This window comes from Equus asinus, chromosome 8 (assembly GCF_041296235.1).
Source record: "Equus asinus isolate D_3611 breed Donkey chromosome 8, EquAss-T2T_v2, whole genome shotgun sequence".
NCBI classification, from domain to species: Eukaryota; Metazoa; Chordata; class Mammalia; order Perissodactyla; family Equidae; genus Equus; species Equus asinus.
This window is the reverse complement of record NC_091797.1, coordinates 37,304,651-37,324,376: the sequence shown is the minus strand read 5'-3', so window position 1 is coordinate 37,324,376 and position 19,726 is coordinate 37,304,651. Positions and strand designations below refer to the sequence as shown.

General features: G+C 38.4%; 1 long non-coding RNA gene across 1 annotated transcript; it reads left to right on the top strand.

The window, feature by feature from the left end:
- Nucleotides 1-1,222: 1,222 nt before the first annotated feature.
- LOC106835447 (uncharacterized) lies at nucleotides 1,223-13,537 on the top strand. The gene is made up of 4 exons (XR_011505141.1): nucleotides 1,223-1,358; nucleotides 2,463-2,692; nucleotides 9,101-9,217; nucleotides 10,781-13,537. It is a non-coding gene; the product is annotated as an uncharacterized lncRNA (long non-coding RNA).
- The last annotated feature ends 6,189 nt before the right edge of the window (nucleotides 13,538-19,726 follow it).

Sequence of the window (19,726 nt, the reverse complement as noted above, 5' to 3'; positions counted from 1 at the left end):
TCTCCCCTTCCTTCTCAGATTAACTATGATCTTGATATTGATGTTGTTATTCCCATGCATGTTTATATATTTTCAGTATATATGTGGGTAGCCACAAACATTATATAGTATAATTTACATTTTAGTAATTTTATACAAATGGTTTCACTGTGTACATATTCTCTAAGTTTAAAGGCTTGATTTGATTTACGTTCAATATTTTTGGCAAGAATACTTCAGAGGGGTTACTTAGTACTTTGTATTTAACTTTATGGTTTTGAGATTTGTCCTTAATGAAAAATGTAGCTCCAGCTCATTCATTTTAACTGTCACAGGTCTTTTATCATTTTCCTTCCAATAATCTTGTTAAGTATTCTGATTATTTTTCCAGTTCAACTCAGAAATTTAGCAGGTGTTTGTTTTTTGTCTTTGATTTCATGGATTTTGTTTTGTTTATTTTGGCTGTCCTTTTGAAATAATTTTCTTGGAGTTTCCTCTTCTAAAAAGGTAATGTCCCCTAATTTTATGCTAGAAAGTTCATATTCTAGTGTTGGGAAGAACAATCTAAAACATATTTGCTACATCCTCAAACTTTTAAATATTTCTTTTGTGCTTAACTTTATTACTAACATATATTTAATATTTTCTGTTCAAGTTTCTGCTGCTAATCATTATGCTGAAATATAATTAAATATATTATAGAAAAATACCATATATTGGAAATGCAATATTTTGGAAAATACAGCATACTTTATTTATAATGCATGCTTGTGGGTCTTCATAATCCTAAAAATTCTAACACATTTAAATATATGCGACACGTAGTTCTCTTTTAAATAAAGCTACTGATAAGAGGCATATGCTGTTAGTCAAAGATGCTTTGCGGCGATTTTTTTCAGACCCGTTTCAAATCATTTATTTAATAAGCATTTCTTCAGCAACTGTTTTAAGAGCTTGGGATACATGAGTGAATAAAAGAGTTAAAGATATCTGCCCCATGGAGTTTACATTCAAGTAATTCTGATTAACTCTTGCTCCCATTTTCTTTCTTTGTTTTCTCTCTTCATTCACTGAAGAAAATAAATTTCCTGTGCAAGCGAATCTGTTCTCAAACGTGGCAACAGCCTCAAACTGAAAAGCAATGGCTCAGACCCTCCAGCTTCTCAGGGTTTGCAGCGCTGGACCAAAGAGAAGAGTCCTCCGGGGGTCCTAGAAGGGTGAGCCGCGCGTTACCATGGAGACTGCGGAACTTGAGGGCTCTGAGCCGCGGGTGGGGTTTCTTCCACCTCACCTTGGGGGCGCCCTTTGCACTCCTTCCGTGCCGCCGCCGGGAAGGCAGGACTCGCAAGGGCGGCGGCGGAGCTGAGGCCGCGGGGCAGGTATGTGCAGTCTCGGGCAGAGTTCTGGCGGCCGCCCCTCGCCGGCCTTCTGGGGCGGGGCGGGAGGTGGGGTGAATTGGGATGCAGGAGGTCCCGCCTGGCCGAGCATCTTTTTCTTTACCTCTTCTAGCCTGTTTTTCTCTACTCCCCGTGCTCCTTCTTTAGGAGAAGATCCTAAGCTCCTCATTCTTTAACATTAAAATTTTAAAATTTTACTTGGCACACAGTTGAATATAGCGCTTATTCTGGGTCAGGTCTTGTTCTAAGTGCTTTATATATATATGTATTAAGTCATTTAACTCTCAAAAAACCCAATGAGGTGGGTGCTATCCCTATCGCAATTTTTTTTTTTTTTTTTTTTTTTTTAAAGATTTTGTTTTTTTTCCTTTTTCTCCCCAAAGCCCCCCGGTACATAGTTGTGTATTCTTCGTTGTGGTTCTTCTAGTTGTGGCATGTGGGACGCTGCCTCAGCGTGGTTTGATGAGCAGTGCCATGTCCGCGCCCAGGATTCGAACTAACGAAACACTGGGCCGCCTGCAGCGGAGCGCGCGAACTTAACCACTCGGCCACGGGGCCAGCCCCCCTATCGCAATTTTTAGATAGGCAACTTGAACCCTAGAGAGGATAGTAAACTTGCCCGTGGTGGCATAGCTGGTAAGTTGAGATAGGCAACCCAAGGGGTCTGGTGCCGGCATCTGAGCTCTTAACCACCGTATTAGGTTGTCCTTGGTAACCCTAAAATTCTGATCAGAGCTTTAATTTTCTTCCTGTCTGCCAATTTCTTTTCCCTTCCAGCTGCTAGGTTCTTTTGTGATTTTTAAAAGTGTTTTTATTTTCCCTCCCCAAAGCCCCAGTACATGGTTATATATCCTAGTTGTTGTAAATACTTCTATGTGAGCCACTACCATAGCATGGCAACTGACAAATGGGTGGTGTGGTTTCGTGTCAGGGAAGTGAACCCATGTGGCCGAAGCCGTGAGAGCATGGAACTTTAACCACTAGGCCACCAGGGCTGGCTCCTTTTGTGATCTTTAATTGTTGATGTGGTACTACTCTCATTCATGACTTCTTTTCTCTTTCTTTTCTCCTGCCCTTTTCTTGCAGGCCAATACTTGAAATGCAGAGTGGAGCCTCTGAACTTTACTGGTCTCTAAAGCCATACTGTCAATGGACAGAAAAGGCAGAGCAGCTCCTGCCCTGTGGCTCAAAATGTCAGTCACGTCAGAGAAGGCAGTTATTTCTGATAGGTGTCCACATGGGTTTGGCTCCCTTGAGGAGGCCTGTCCTGAGGAGCAGGCCCTGGATGTCCTACCTGGAGAGAGACAGGACTGGAGGTGGGTCCATGATTCACCTAGCAGAGAGGTGGTCATAGGAGTGATGGGAGATGAAGAGTGAGATCTGGGTGGAGAAGAGTAGGTAAGAGGAGGCGGAGTCTCTACTGGCCAGGGGAGAGACAATGAAGAACCTGGTTTTCTTAAGGGCTAAAGCAGGTAGTGGCAAAGCTCCTCAACTGAGATTTTTCCTTGACCTCTTTGTTGCTGACTATATTGATATAGTTTTTAGAGTTGCATGCTTTTGTAGGAAACTCTGTATGAATCCTCTGTCTTTTTCTAAAATGGAATGAGAATTGGATTTTCCCTTTCTCTGCAGTCCAGTGAGATTGCTCCTTCATATCTTTCCTGGGATTTTAATTTTAACATATGAATAGTCCTTTTTTTCTTCCCTTTTGATGACATTCCTACATCTGGGTTCCATCTGGTGCCCAAGAAAGGCAGAGCTTGGCATGTGAGAAGATTTTGGTATCAGCCTTGGATTCACCAGTTATCCAACATTGGCCCATAGTCAACCAGCCTGAAAATGTCATCCCTTTTTCTTGGGTCCTACAAAAGAGAGGTGGGGAGCTAGCAGTCATCCTTCTGCTTATGAAGAGAGTTCTGGCAGTCCAATAGAAAATGAGCTAGAGCATGTCTTCCAAAGGATGGTACCAAGAACTGATTTTTGGATGTTATACATATAAATATTAAAAAAAAAAGAATTAAATGAACATTGGGCTGCCCTCTGAGTGACTGAAAGCTATTCCTGAGCTATTCCTGAAGCAACCCCACCCTGCTGTGGCTCTGGAGACTGGCCATCTTATTCCCTATGGCAGAGGTCAGCCTGCAGGCTTAATGGGACCTACCACCTGTTTTTGTATGGCCCTTGAACTAAAAATGGTTTTTACATTTTTAAATGGTTGAAAAACAATCAAAAGAATAATATTTTGTGACATGTGAAAATTATAAAATTTCTAACTTCCCTGTCCATAAATTTTATTGGAACACAGCCATGCTCATTTGTTTATGTACGGCTTTCATGCTACAACAGCAGAGTTGAGTAGATCGAGACTGTGTGGCCTGCAAAACCATAAGTATTTATCATCTGGCCCTTTATAGAACATGTTTGCAGATCATCCATGTTTTCCTTAGGGTGATCCACAGCCCATTCTTTAAAATTGGTATGGGGATTGAACTCCCTGTTCTCAGCTGTTCCAGGCTTCACAGCTCTGTCCCTGCCCTCCTTCATTCCCCAGGCTTTCTCTGGACATGGTGATTGATAAAGTTGCTGCCCTCAGGGAGCTCACATAGTGTAGTGGAAAAGAGAGAAAATAAATATGTATGTATATGTAGAAATAAAGCAGGGGGAGAGTGATGAGGTTGGGAGAAGATGGGGTGGTAGATGTGACAGTTTAGGTAAGATTGTCAGGAAGTCTTTTCCAAGGTGTGGGGGCCTAGGTCCAAATAATGGTAAAGCTACGATGAGGGTTACGTAGTCAGGGGGTTTGCATTTCCTTCTGCGTTTCGCTATATTTTCACAACAGACTATTTAGTTATTAGGAAATATGATATAAAACAGCTTCATGGTAAAAAGACATGCATCTTTTTCCTATTCTGGTTACTGACTTCACCTTTAATAATTTACTAGATAGCCCTTATTTAGAGAGAATGGCTGTGGTGTAATGTAGCAGTTCAGTTCCTTACAATGATGAAAAATATAGGATCCTATTTCAGTCCAGATGATGAAGAGGGAGATAAACAGGATGATTCTAGTTTGTGGCTGGAAAGGGTGGGATTGAATAAGGGTAAGCCTCACCCTAAGGAACCAAGTTATCAATTGAGGGAGGATCTGGATGTCACATACAACCTCTCATAAACAAGAGGTAAGTTTTGTTACCTGATAAGATGCCGTTTGGCCCCAGCCCAGAGAAAGTGCAGGATTTCTAATTGGGAAAATTCTGAAAGAGAATTAGACAAAGGGAGATTTTATTTGTGATATTCTGTTCTCTGTTTTATAGAATAGTAAATAATTATCCAAGCCAAATGTTTTTTAAAGATAAAATATTAAAATATTTGATAAGAGTAAATGTATTGCCCTTGGGCCAGAAAGTCTGTCTGATGGAACTCAAAAGCTCCAGACTGCTGGTGCAATTGAGGAGGCACTGTAGGTCTTCATCTGGAGAGCTGCAGGTCGGCCCCTAATCCTATACCTGATATATCTAGGAGGAGAGGCCAGCTCTCAGTTTAATAAGGTCAGCTTTCTTTGTAAGCCCCTTGTACTCCTGGAGCAGATGCTAACAATTAATTTAATTCATGCATTCATTCATGCAGAATGTATTGAGCATACTTTAAGTGCCAGATAATTATGCTGGGTAGTGGAGATACAAAATTGAAGAACATTTGGCTCCTGCTCTCAAGGCACTTCAGTTTGTTTGGGGAAACAAACAAGGAAGTCCGTGATAATAATCCAATGTGATAAGTACTGTGGTAGAAGCATGTACCAGGTGCTCTGGGAGTGGGGTCAGAGGTATAACAGGGATGGAATATTTGGTCTTTATGACTGAGTATATGTATAAGGCACATAAGAGAGAGAGGTTTATGGCTTTGATGCCTGAGTAGATAGAAGTGCTGTTCACTAAGTTTGGCATTATAGAAGAAGGAAATGATCAGTTTGGACTTAGAGATAATGAGTTTGGGGTGCCTGTGGACATGGAAGCAAAGGTGTCTATTGAGTGAAGACGTGTTTTGACTTGAGTAGAGAGATCTGGGCTAGAAATGCAGATTTGAGAGTCATCTGCTCAAGTTGAAGGCATGAATGTAAATGTGGTCACTAGGGAGAAGGTGTACAGTGAGACTGGCAGAGGGACTAGGATGGAGACCTTAAATACACTTAGAGTGCAAGAGGTGAGTAGAAGAAGAGCTACCCTTGAAGGAGACCAAGGAGGAAAACTAAGTAGGAAACAGCAAGAAGGAAGTCAGAGAAAGGAAGAGAATAGTTAAAAGTGACGTACAGTCATGTGCTGCATAATGATGTTTTAGTCAATGACAGACTGCGTATATGACAGTGGTCCCGTCAGATTAGTACCATATAGCCTAGATTTGTAGTAGGATATAGCATCTAGGTTTGTGTAAGTACACTCTATGATGTTCAAGGGATGAAACTGCCTAACAATGAATTTCTCAGGATGCATCCCTGTCTTTAAGTGACACATGACTGTATTTCAAACAGATCAAATAAAGGCAGACTTGCACTTGTGGTAGAAGGAGGAGTGCTGCAAAGGTGTTAGAAGAACTGGAGGAAACCAGCTCAATACTGAGGTCCGTGCCTCAGCTCTGAGATACTGCTCTTCAGACATGAGGAAAGATTATCCAGGGGATTTCTGGATAATCGATAAATTAGAGTTCAGAATCTGTGAGGATATGAATTTGGAAATGAAAGTGTGGGTTAACTTTAGAGATTGAATGGGTTTCTTTTCTAAGTACCAAGAGATGTGAAAGGAAAATGGATTATGAAGGTAACAGTGAAGCAGCACAGAGTCCAGTGAGTGACCCTCAGGCTTCAGAATGAGCTGGCTATATCAAAGGGAATGGAAAAAGGAAGTTCCTATTAATATTTTAGATTTCTGTCAGGCTTTTTGAGTATCAAACGACTCTGTTACATACTTCTTGTATATAGTTTGCACCTTTGTATCTGTTAAAAAGGCTGTGCCACAATAGATATAGAGGGGATAGGATTAGAAAATCAAAGGTGGGAGGATTACTGAATGCTAGGATGCAGTTAATTTTAGGAGTTTGATCTGAGGAAAAGAATCCCAGAATTTCTGTGATGGACCACAGTAAGTAAGTAAAAGAAAAGTAATAGTTAGCTGACCAATGAACTTTTGCTTGAGGGCTGCCCCAAGAGAGCATCATTTTGTTCCCAAGTCTTCTCAGAGGAGATGTGCTGTCAATCATGGGTGGGGACAGGGTAGGGATTGGAGGGTTAGGATATAGGTAGAAGAGCAAAGACATATTCCAGATGGCAGCAGCAGTGTGAACAGAATCCTACAGGGAAAACCTGAAGCCTGTATGTCAGAGATCATTTTAGCTTGTTGAAACAGATTGAACACTGTATGAAAATAGGTGAGAGCTACCAGAGAAACCAGTTGAGTTGAGAGTGTATTGACCATGGCAGTGAGGGTTCTAGTTTCTGTTTTTAGGATACATCTGGATAGGGTTCCTAGATTCACAGGAAAACTACTGACAGGAGGGAGTCTTTTACTGAGGAATTGCCCCCATTGACTCTGTTGATTGCTTTCTCACCTGTCTGCTACATCTGCTTCCCCTGCATCTGCCTTTCATCATGAGAGTTGCCAAGGAGACAGGGCATGGGAAGGGTTATCTTTGATAAACTGTCCCCAGGTGAGCTCTGATTTCCTTTCTCTCCTTGAGAGTGATTATTCTCTGTGAATAAGGCCAACTGTAATTTATACCCTCAATCAAGGTAGTCTTCGACTACCCAGCTCCAAATTTTAGATGTTTATTCCCCATTAAATAGAATTTATTTGCTGGTGTAACTCTGTCTTTAGATTATACCCTCACACCTTTACTGCTTTCTCTGTTGTTTCCCTGCACTTCTTCCACAATCATAATAAGAGTGATAGCATTTCACTCTAGCAAGATCTCCTTGTTTATTTTATTGCAGTCGTAGGATTATTCCCAGGACAGTAGGTATTTGTTGTTTCAGGAGCTGGTGATGTTTGAAGACATAGCTCTGTACTTCACTCAGAAGGAATGGATGTGTTTGATCCTTGCTTAGAGGGACGCCTATAGGAATGTGATGCTGGAGAATTATGAGAATTGGCTTTCTCTGGGTAAAGACTCTATGCACTCACTTTGGTTCTGCTTTACTTTTTCATGTATCAGTGTTCAATGTTACTTAGATAAGGATCATGCTCTATCTTTATGGCCTCCTGAGGGAAGAGTTTCTTGGGACTTTCTTTGGGTCCAGAGATAGAATTTTCTCTCTGCTGACCATTTCTGGTTTTCTGGAACTACTCTGTATGTACACAGGGAAACTGCTTCCTTTGCTATCCTTGAATTCTCATGGAATTCATCCTTTAATTCCTGCCAGCTCCACTAGATCAGAGAGAAACTCTCCTATAAAATCTTATTGCACACAATCCATCAGGAAGAATTTCTTTTTCTTTAGCAGAAGGAGGGCAGCCTAGGTAGATGTGCCTTTGCTTTTTGGGGATCAGAAAGCTGATTCTCTGATACGATTCTCTCCTTTCCTTTTATATATTTGTTGTAAGTGTACAGCTTGATGAATTTTCGTAAAGCAAAAGCACCCACATGACCATCCGAGATTAAGAAACAGAACATTACCTGCACCTCAGTAGCCTGCCCCTTTGTGCCCGCTTCAGGCAATACTTTTCTCTGCCTCTACTTGAGATAATAATTTTCTTGACTTTTTTTTTTCTGCTTTATCTCCCCAAACCCCCCAGTACATAGTTGTATATCTTAGTTGCAGGTCCTTCCAGGTGTGGGATGTGGGACGCCGCCTCAACGTGGCCTGACGAGCAGTGCCACGTCTGCACCCAGGATCCAAACCCTGGGCTGCCGCTGCGGAGCGTGCGAACTTAACCGCTCAGCCATGGAGCTGGCCCCCTGACTTTTAACCTGATAGATTAATGTTGCCTGTTTTTGAATTTTATATAAATGGAATCAAACAGTATATCTTCTGTTATGTTTGGTTCTCTCACTCATCATTATATTTGTGAGATTTGTTCTTTTGTTGCCAGCGGTCACTGTTCGTTCATTCTTGTTACTGTAGATTATTCCATTGGGTGATCATACTATGATTTGTCATTCTACTGTAGATGGACATTTGAGTTGTTTCCAGTTTTGGTTATTATGTCTTTGGTGAACATATATATGCATTTCTGTTGCATTTATAACTAAGAATTGCTGGGTCATAGTGTATGGCAGTTTACCAAAGTAGTTGTGCAAACTTGTGCTCCTAGCAGCAGTGTTTGAAAGTTGTAGTTGCTCCACAGGCTTGTCCACACTTGGCACTGTCCTTTTCATTTTAGCCATTATGGTGGGTGTGAAATGATATCTGCTGTGGTTCTAATTTGCATTTCACTATTAACTAATGGAGTTGAGCACCTTGTTAAATGTTTACTGGCTGTTTAGACATACTATTTTGTGAAATGCCTATTCTTTTGCCACACTTCTAATTGATTGCCTTCTTGTTATTGATTTGTAGGAATTATTTATATGTTTTATATACTCTGGGGATATTTTAAATCTGTCTCTTATTTATTCTCTGCTTATTTATCCCTCTGATCTCTATTGACCTGTTACTGACTATAAGTCTAGGACCAGGCTTTGGAGTAGCTTTGTTTTACTCTCCAGGTAATTGTATCCTGTTACCTTCCATACAAGGAACATTGCAATTTCCCAGACCCGCTGTAATTTCCCAGCTGGAGCAGGGTCAGGAATCCTATGTTCTCGATCTGCATGGAGCTGACTTAAGAGAGGCCTGTACAAGCTCCTGGGCAGGTGAGTCATAAAGAATCTGAGAGTTTCTACTTTCTTTTCTCTTCTTTCTTTATCTTGGAAATTTAACAACACATCATATAGATCATTTCCAGCTATGAATCTTAAAATCTTCCAGAAGGAAAAATGGAAAAAAACTGAATACCAGAGTTTCAACCTGTCATCATTCAAAAAGCATAGGATCCCTTGCATTCAGATTCATTTTATTTTTACCACTTTAGATAAAAATTTATAATCCCCATATACCACACTCTTAAAGCCCTTAGTCTTCCCCCAGGTCAGCTAGTCCATTGCAATGGGATCTTCAACCCAGTCTTCCTTGATGTTCTCCTGGCTTTGTTTTCAAAAAACATATGGATTTACTAGACAGTATTTCCCTGAGTGATGTCCGAGGACCACCTGAATCTGAATCAGTGGGAGTGCTTATTACAAATATAGATTCCTGAGTATCACTCAGACCTACTAATTAATATCCAGGGGCAGGATCGAATTTGCATTTTCACAAGCTCCCCATGTGATATGCCCACTGAAGTTTGAGAAGCATGGTACTAGACTGTGAGCTTTTTAAAGTGAGGGACTGTAGTTATCCCCAGAACATAGTGACATATGATTCATGTTTAATAAATATTTGTTATATGAACGCTGAAAGAGCCCATGAGCATACCAGTCTCTTATTTCAGGTGTCATTGCTATGCTTAGAGTCTATGAATAACATCATTGAAATAATATACCATACTTATATTGAAGATAAACTTTCTTTTGGGTTTTGATTAAGAGATTATTCATAGAATAGGTAGAATCTATGCCAGAAGAGAGCTTACATTTTTGTTAGGGAGACAAAATAAATATATGACCTGATTAGCTAAGAGTTAACAAAATAGCATATGTAACAATTCACATATTAGTACAGAGTGAACAATAATTTCTAAGAGAGCCCAAAGACAACTCCTGGTTTGATCAGAGTTGGGTCAAAGTTAATCAAGGGAAGTTTCCTATAGGAGGGAGCTTAGTGGTTTCTGTATGTATGGAAGAGGAGTTTAGAGTTATATTTTGAAAGAAAATACTGAGAATAATCTAGCAGCCAGAAGAGAATGTATTTGAAGTGAGGTGCGTGCATTAGCCCAGGGCTGAACAGATTCCTTCAATTGCATCTCATTCCTGAGCCTTCTTGGTGGGATTACTCCAGACGTAACCTATTCTTTTAGCTCCATTTCATTCAGTTTGGAGGGCACTCTGAGGTTATACACCCCTATCTTTGTGTGCTTAGATTTTCCATTTTATTGTTTACCACATATTTTATTTCCTTTTATTTTCTATTTCAACTTGTTCTCCTTTCCCTTTGTCTCTCTTGGGAAACTCTATCCCACTATTTCTTGTTAATTTTGTCTTGCTCCTTGCTTATAGTATTTAAACAATTTTTACGCCTAGAAAATGTTTCGTCACAGCCCATTATTCTTCTTCCACATAATTACTATTCATTTTTTCTCCCATGTGAGTGCAATAAACAAGTGACATTTTCTTTTTTTGCTCTCCCTCTTCCTTATTGTTATTTTTCCTTTTTCTTAGTGTCAAGTGTTAAGACCCAGGTTAGGAGTGGGGAATCAATGGAAAAGAACGTTTTGAAAATGAGGAGTCACACTGAGTCATCTTGACAAATAGAAGAATCAGTGTGGAAAATCCATAGAAGCATTGAAAGATAAGAATAGCAATTCTAAGGAGGTGAACAACGAAGATCAGGACATTCTGACGTCAGAACAAAAAGAAGAGGATTAGGGGAAAGTTTGCACATAAACTTGGAATATGCCATGTATGAAAGAATTCACAGTGCACACAGTTTCTGTGAATATAGCACAAGTTGTGAAAACATCTGTTGGCAGTCAGAACTTATTCCCCACGAGAAAATGCATGACAAAGAGAAAGCTTGTGAATGTGAAGAATGTGGAAAAGCTTTCAGAGTGATCTCAGCCCTCACCCTACATAACAGAATTCACAGTGGTGAGAAACCTTATGGATGTGAAGAGTGTGGGAAGGCCTTCAGCCAGAGCTCTGCCCTAACCCAGCACAAAAGAATCCATAGTGGGGAGAAACCGTCTATGTGCGACTAGGGTCACAAAGCCTTCCATGGGAGCTCAGATCTTATTAAACACGAGAGAATTCACACTGGAGTGGAACCCTGTGAATGAGAGGACTGCAGGAAATCCTTTAAGAATATCTCAGCCCTCACTGGACACCACCGGATCCACACTGGGAAGAAACCCTTTGAATGTAATGAATGTGAGAAGACCTTTCATCAGAGCTCAGAACTTAATGTACCCAGAAGAGTCCACACAGGAGAGAAACCATATACATGTGAGAAGTGTGGGAAAGCTTTCAGAGTGAGCTCAGATCCAATGGGCATGAAAGAAGAAAGCGTACTGAAGAGAAACTCCCTCAGCGTGAGAATGAAAAATCAGTGAGTCCAATTTCCTCTCCTCAGCCACATCCACATCTGCCTCCTTGCAGCATTTGACACTAAGGAGCCCTTACTTTTTTTTGTAAACTTAACCCTATTTAATATTGTATCCTGCCTCCTGGTATTCTCAATCGCTCTTACCCTACTTTTTTCCATACATCTTAGTAATTTCTAATGTATATTTTATTTGTTTATAATGTTTATTTATTACGTGTATTATCTTATCCCTCTGCTAGAATATAGGACAGGGAAGTTGGTCTCTTGTTTGCTGATCTATTCTAAGCCACTAGAATCTTGCCTGGTAAATGGAGGGAGTGGGGCGGGTGGCACAGTAAATATTTCTTGAATGAAATGAATTCCCTGCTTTCCATGATATGCTTTTTCTGGGTTACCCTTTAGTGCCTCCAGCCGTTCCTTTCCTCTTGCCTCTTGCCTTTGCTGACTGCTCTTGGTCCCCTTATCCTAAGCTGTGGCTGTGTATCATGTTCTGTTCTTTAGGCAAGAAGTCTTTCTTTTGTGTGTGTGTTTTATGTACTCATAGTTCTCCCTATACAAAAAGATGGTATTTAGTCATATATTAATTGGGAGAATTTAGCATAAATAATGTTTCCTTTCTCTCTTTTAATGATAAACTTTTGCTAAAAAAGAGGAAATGTTCTCTGAATATGGTAATAATAATAAAAAATTTTAAAGTCAGGGTTATTTAGATGTAATTGACATATCATAAAATTTAGGTGTGCAGCTTTGTGAGATTTGCCCAATGTATATAGTTGTGTGAACATCATCATGATCAAGAACGAATATTTGCATCATCCCCCCAAATTTCCTCTTGTCCCTTTTGAAGTCAGTCACTCCTCCTACCCCCAGCCCCTGGTAACCTCTGATTGGATTTCTGCCCTAATAGTTGCTGGGCAAGGAGTCTTAATTATGTAACTGGCGATATCTTCTCCTGACCTTCACTGCAATCCTGTTTGACTAAATGATGCTCTGCTTTCAGCTCTGCATCAACAGTATGTTGTAATAAATCACACACGTGCTATTTCTGTATTCATGTGGGCATTTCAAGGCGAATCATGGAAGGGGAAAAGTAAAAACCTGTGTTTCTACCAGTCTCTTGCCTGAAAGTTCTCTTCCTTTTATCTCAAGAATGTCAGCAAATCATGTCAATGCTATGTTTAAAATATACCCTGAATACGTTTCTTACCATCTCCATCTAGGTCAAGCTACTGCTTGTATTCTTGCCTCCCTACAGGGTAGCCTCTAGACAGACTCCACAGAGCAGCCAACTGGATTATTTAACAATTCAAATCAGGCGATTTCGCTTAGAATTCTCCAGTGGCTTCCCATCAACCACCCCCTTTTATAAAACATTTTGTCATATTTGCTTCATTGCTTTCTAAACCATTTGAAAATAAGTTGAAAATATCATGATATTATCCCTAAATACTTCAGCATGCCTCTCTTAGAATAATGGCATTCTTTTTCGTAGTCCCAATACCATTATCATACTCAAGAAAATTACTAGAAATTCAATAATACACCTAACATCCAGCCCACATTCAAATTTCCCCATTATCCTGGAAAGTTTTCTATAGCTGTTTTTTCCCCCATCAGTCAGGATCCAATTAGGGTACACACTGCGATTGTTATATTTCTTTAGTCTATTTTAATCTAGAACTATGCTGTCTAATATGGTAGCCACGAGTCGCGTGTGGCTTCTGAGCTGAACGTGGCTAGTGCAGTTGAGATGTGCTGTCCGTTAAAATGCACACCGGTTTTGATTTTACACAGAAAAAAATATAAAGTATCTCAATTTTTATACTGATTACATGTTGAAATAATAATATGTAGGTTAAATAAACTATATGATTAAAATTAATTTCAGCTGTTCATTTTTACTTTTTTAAATTACTACTAGAAAACTTAAAATACACATGTGGCTTGCATTTGTTGCTTACATGGTGTTTTTGTTGGATATTGTGCATGTAGAACAATTCACTCACGTTTGTCTTTCATAACACTGACTTTTTAAAGAGCCCGGGCAAGTTATCTTATAGAACATCCTATATTCTGAATGATCACTTTTAGAATAAAAATCATAGTATATGAAATATAAGGCTTCTCACGATTAGCTCTTTCCCCTGCTGCTGCTACAGGGAGAATCTCCTACGATTATGCCACTTTCTCCACACTGACTTTCTTGCCATTCAGCAAACGCATCAAACAAATCCTTTGCAATTTCCTCTTCCCCATAATTTTCACAAGATTGACGCCTTTGTTTCATTCTGGTTTCTGCTCACATATCACCTACTCAGAGGGACCGTCCTGACCATCCTTTCTAAAATAGTACTTTCCATCACTCCCTCCCCTCACCCTGCTTTATCTTTCCTTTTTAAAAAATTTCAGCTTTATCGAGGTATAATTTAGATATAAAATTGTAGGATATTTAAAGTGTACATTGTGAAAGGCTACGCCTCTCATCTAGTTATTTAACACATCTATCACTTTACATATTTTTTTTGGTGAGAACATTTAAGTTCTACTCTCTTAGAAAATTTTAATTATAAACTACAGTGTTATCAACTATAGTCACCATGTTTAACATTTGATCCTCAGACCTTACTCATAACTGAAGTTTTTAACCTTCTTTTACCAATCTTTCCCTATTTCCCAACCCTCAGCCACTGTCAACTATTTTTCTACTCTTTGTTTCTGAGTTTGACTTTTTCTTTAGATTCCACATGTAAGTGATATCATGCAGTATTTCTCATTCTCTGCCTTATTTCACTTAGCATAATGCCCTCAAGCTCCATCCATGTTGTCACAAATGACAAATGGTAGGGGGTTTCTTTCTTTCTCATGGGTAATATTTCATTATATATATATTACATCACATATACCACATCTTTATCCATTCATCTGTTGATTGGGACTTAGATTCTTTCCATATTTTGGCTATTGTGAATAATGCTGCAATGAAAATGGGGGTAAAGATAGCTCTTTGATATCCTGTTTTTGTTTCCTTTGGATATATACCCAGAAATGGGATTGATTGCTGGATCATAAGGTGCTTCTATTTTTAATTTTTTTTTTCTTTTGGTGAGGAAGATTGTCCCTGAGCTAATATCTGTGCCAGTCTTCTTGTATTTTGTATATGGGATACCACCACAACATGGCTTGCTGAGCAGTAGGTATGGCCACACCCAGGATCTGAACCCAAGAACCCTAGGGTGCTGAAGCGGGAGCTTGTGAACTTAACCAGTACGCCACCTGGACAGCCCCTATTTTTAATTTTTTGAAGAAACTGCCTACTGTTTTCCATAGTGACTGCACCAATTTACATTCCCACCAACAGTGTGCAGGGTTCCCTTTTTTCCACATCCTCACCAATTCTTGTTATTTGTTGTCTTTTTGATAATAGCTATTCTAAGAGGTGTGAGGTGATATCTCATTGTGGTTTTGATTTGCAATTCCCTGATCATTAGTGATGTTGAGCATCTTTTCAAGTACATGTTGATCATTTGTATGTCTTCTTTGAAAAAATGTCTGTTCAGATCCTCAGCTCATTTTTTAATCAGATTATTATTTTCCTTTTGCTATTGAGTTGTATGAATTCCTTATATGTTTTAGATATTAGCCTCTTTTCAGATATATGATTTACAAATATTTTCTCCCTTTCCATAGGTTGTCTTTTCATTTTGTTGATTTTTTTTTGCTATGCTGAAGTCCCATTTGTTTATTTGTGTTTTTGTTGACTGTATTTGGTGTATATCCAAAACAGCAATTGCCGAGACAAATGTCAAGGAACTTTTCCTCTATTTTTTCTTCTAGGGGTTTTATGGTTCAGGTTTTACATTTAAATCTTTAATTCATTTCAAGTTAATTATTGTGAGAGATGTAGGATAGGGGTCCAGTTTCATTCTTTTGCATGTGGCTGTCCAGTTTCCCCAGCACCATTTATTGAAGAGACTGTCCTTTGCCTACTGTATGTTTTTGACCCCTTTGTTGCAAATTAATTGTCCATGTATATATGAGTTTATTTCTGGGTTCTCTATTTTGTTTCATTGATCTACATGTCTGCTTTTATTCCAATACTATACTGTCTTTATTACTATGGCTTTGTAATATAGTTTGAAATTAGGAAGTGTGATGCTTCCAACTTTGTTCTTTTTTCAAGATTGCTTTGATTATTCAGGTTCTTTTGTGGTTCCATACAGATGATAGGATTCTTTCTTCTATTTCTGTGAAAAACACCATTGGAATTTTGATAGGGATTGTGTTGAATCTGTAGATTTCTTTGAGTAGTATGGACATTTTAACAATATTCATTCTTCCAATCCATGAACTTGCAATATCTCTCCATTTGTTTGTGTCTCCAAGTTCTTTGATCAATGTCTTATGTTTTTCAGTGCACAGGTCTTTGACCTCTTTGGTTAAATTTATTCCTAAGTATTTTATTCTTTTTGATGCAATTGTAAATGAGATTAATTTTCTTAACTTCTCTTTTTGGTAGTTTGTTATTAGTGTGTAAAAACAATGGATTTTTGTATGTTGATTTTGTATACCCCAACTTTACTGAATTTGTTCAGTGATTCTAACAGTTTTTTAGTGGCATTTTTAGGGTTTTCTATGTATAGTATCATGTTATCTGCATATAGAGACAGTTTTATTTATTGCTTTCCAATTTGAATGCCTTTTGTTTCTTTTTCTTGCCTAATTCCTCAGGCTAGGACTTCCAATACCATGTTGGATAAAAGTGATGAGAGTGGGCATCCTTGTCTTGCTCCTGATCTTAGAGGAAAAGCTTTAGCCTTTTATCATTGAGTATGATGTTAGCTGTGGGCTTGTCATATATGGCCTTTATTACATTGAGGTATGTTCCCTCTATACCCACTTTGTTGAGAGTTTTTATCATGAATAGATGTTGAATTTTGTTAAATGCTTTTTCTACATCTTTGAGATGATCATAGATTTTTATCCTTCATGTTGTTAATACAGTCATGTGCTGCATAATAACATTTTGAGCAACGACAGACTGCACGTGTAAAGGTGCTCCCATATGATTAGTACCATATAGCCTAGGTGTGTAGTAGGCTGTACCATTTGAGTTTGTGTAAGTACACTGATGATGTTTGCACAGTAACGAAATTGCCTAATGACACCTTTCTCAGAATATGTCCCCATTGTTAAGTGATGTGTGACTGTATTTGTATCACGTTGATTGATTTGTGGATGTTGAAATATCTTTGCATCCTTGGAATAAATTCCAATTGAGCATGGTGTATGATCCTTTTAATGTATTGTTGAATTCGGTTTGCTAATATTTTACTGAGGATTTGTGCCATTTTTTTTCTCCCAGGGATATTGGCCTGTAATTTTGTTTTCTTGTAGTGTCCTTGTCTGGTTTTGGTATCAGCGTTATGCTGGCCTCTTAAAATGAGTTTGGAAGTTTTCTTTCCTCTTTTATTTTTTGGAGGAATTTGAGAAGTATCAGTATTGATTATTCTTTGAACTTTTGGTAGAACTTACCAGTGGAGGCATTGGGTCCTGGACTTTATTTGTTGGGAGGTTTTTTTTCTTGAGGAAGATTTGCCTTGAGCTAGCATCTGTGCCAGTCTTCCTCTATTTTATATGTGGATTTCCACCACAGCATGGCCGTCACCAAGTGGTGTAGGTCTGCACCCAGGAAGTGAACCCAGGTCGTGGAAGTGGAGTGTGCTGAACTTAACCACTAGGCCATGGGGCTGGCCCCTGTTGGGAGGTTTTTAATTACTGAGTGCAGTATCCTTACTAGTAATTGGTCTGCTCAGATTTCCTGTTTCTTCATGATTCAGTCTTGTTAGGTTGTATGTTTCCAGGAATTTATCCATTTCTCCTAGGTTGTCCAAGCTGTTGGTGTATAGCTGTTCATAGTCTCTTATGACCCTTTGTATTTGTTTGATATCAGTTGTAACATCTCCTCTTGCATTTATTTTATTTATTGGAGTCCTTTTTTCCCCTTGGTTTGTCTAGCTATAGCTTTATCTATTTTGTTTATATTTTCAAGAAACCAGCTCTTAGTTTCATTGATATTTTCTATTGTCTTTTTAGTCTCTATTTCATTTATGTCCTCTCTTATCTTTGTTATTTTATTCCTTCTACAAACTTTGGGCTTAGTTTGTTTTTCTTTTTCTAGTTCCTTGAGGTGTAAAGTTAGATTGTTTATGTAGATCTTTCTTTTTTATAGATGTAGGCATTTATTGCCATGAACTTTCCTCTTAGAACTGCTTTTGCTGCATCCTATAGGTTTTGATATGTTGTATTTCCATTTTCATCTGTCTCAAGATAATTTTTTTTTCTGTGGAAGATTGCCCCTGAGCTAACATCTGTGCCAGGCTTTCTCTATTTTATGTGGGATGCCACCACAGTGTGGCTTGATGAGCAGTGCTAAGTCTGCACCCAGGATATGAACCTGCAAACCCCAGGCCACTGAAGCGGAGCACGTGAACTCAACCATTACACCATTGGGCCAGCCCTCAAGATAATTTTTGATTTCTCTTTTGATTTCTTCTTTTGCGCATTGGTTGTTTAGTGACATGCCATTTAATTTACACATATCTGTGAATTTTCCAGTTTTCTTCTTGTAATTGATTTCTAGTTTCACACCATTGTGGTCAGAAAAGATGCTTGATGTGATTTCAATCTTCTTAAATTTATTAAGATTTGTTTTGTGGCATAGCTTGTGATCTTTCCTGGAGAATGTTCCATGTGTGCTTGAGAAGAATGTGTACTCTGCTGCTTTTGGATGAAATGTTCTGTAAGTGTCTGTTAAGTTCATCTTGTTTAACATGTAGTCTAAGTCCAATGTTTTCTTATTGATTTTCTGTTTAGATGATCTATCCATTGTTGAAAATGGAGTACTGAAGTCCCTCAATATTATTGTATTGCTGTCTATTATCCCTTCAGGTCTGCTAATATTTGATTTATATATTTAGGTGCTCTTATGTTGGGTGCAAAATTATATTATCTTTCTTAATATTTATAACATTTTATTATATATTTATATATATAACATTTTATATATATATTTTATATATACATTTTATATATATACTATATTATTATTTATATAATACATAGTTATGTAATTATATATAATTATTATATAATATTATTCTTATTATATATACTATATTATTATATATATTTATGTAATATATATTATATATTATATATATAACATATAATATATATGTAACATTTTATTTTATATTTATTATTGTCTGCATCAAATATTGAATTGTGTCTCCCCAAAATTCATATATTGAAATTCTAACCCCGAGTAGATCAGAAGATGATCTTATTTAAAATAGGCTCATTGTAGATGTAATTAGTTAATATAAAGTCAGTAGTGTGGGCCCTTAATCCAATATTACTGGTGTTCTTAAAAAAAGGGGAAATTTGAACACACACAGGGAGAACATCAAGTGAACGTGAAGAAAAGATCAGATGATACTTCTATGAACCAAGTTTTCAAAGATTGCCAGCAAACTAAAAGAAGCTAAGGGAGAGGCATGGATCAGATTATTCCTCACGGCACTCAGAAGGAACCCACTTGCTGACACCTTGATCTCTAGTCTGCAGAACTATGAGACAATAAATTTCTGTTTTTAAGCCACCTAGTTTGTTGTACCTTTCTACAACAGCCCCAGGACGCTAATATATACCCCACATTGTATATATATTTTATTTCTATGTGTCCTTTCTTTTAAACGCTAGGGTGTGGGATACTTTTAATTTTCTCAGACAGGAGAGTTATCACTGACACTGAGCCCTTGACATGGTATGATCTTTTGAAAAGATTAACCAGCTATTTGATGGCAGGTTGATCACATTGGACACTTTCTGCCTTGGAGTGGTCAGAGACTCATCCTTACAGGATTTTATATGTATTCTAGCTATACATATACCTGTATACGTATATGTGTTTCCCTGTCTCTAGTGCCTCAGCTAACACCACCACTCAAGGACTTTCAGTGTCTGGTATACTGACATCTCAAATCATGGGGCTCATTTTACTG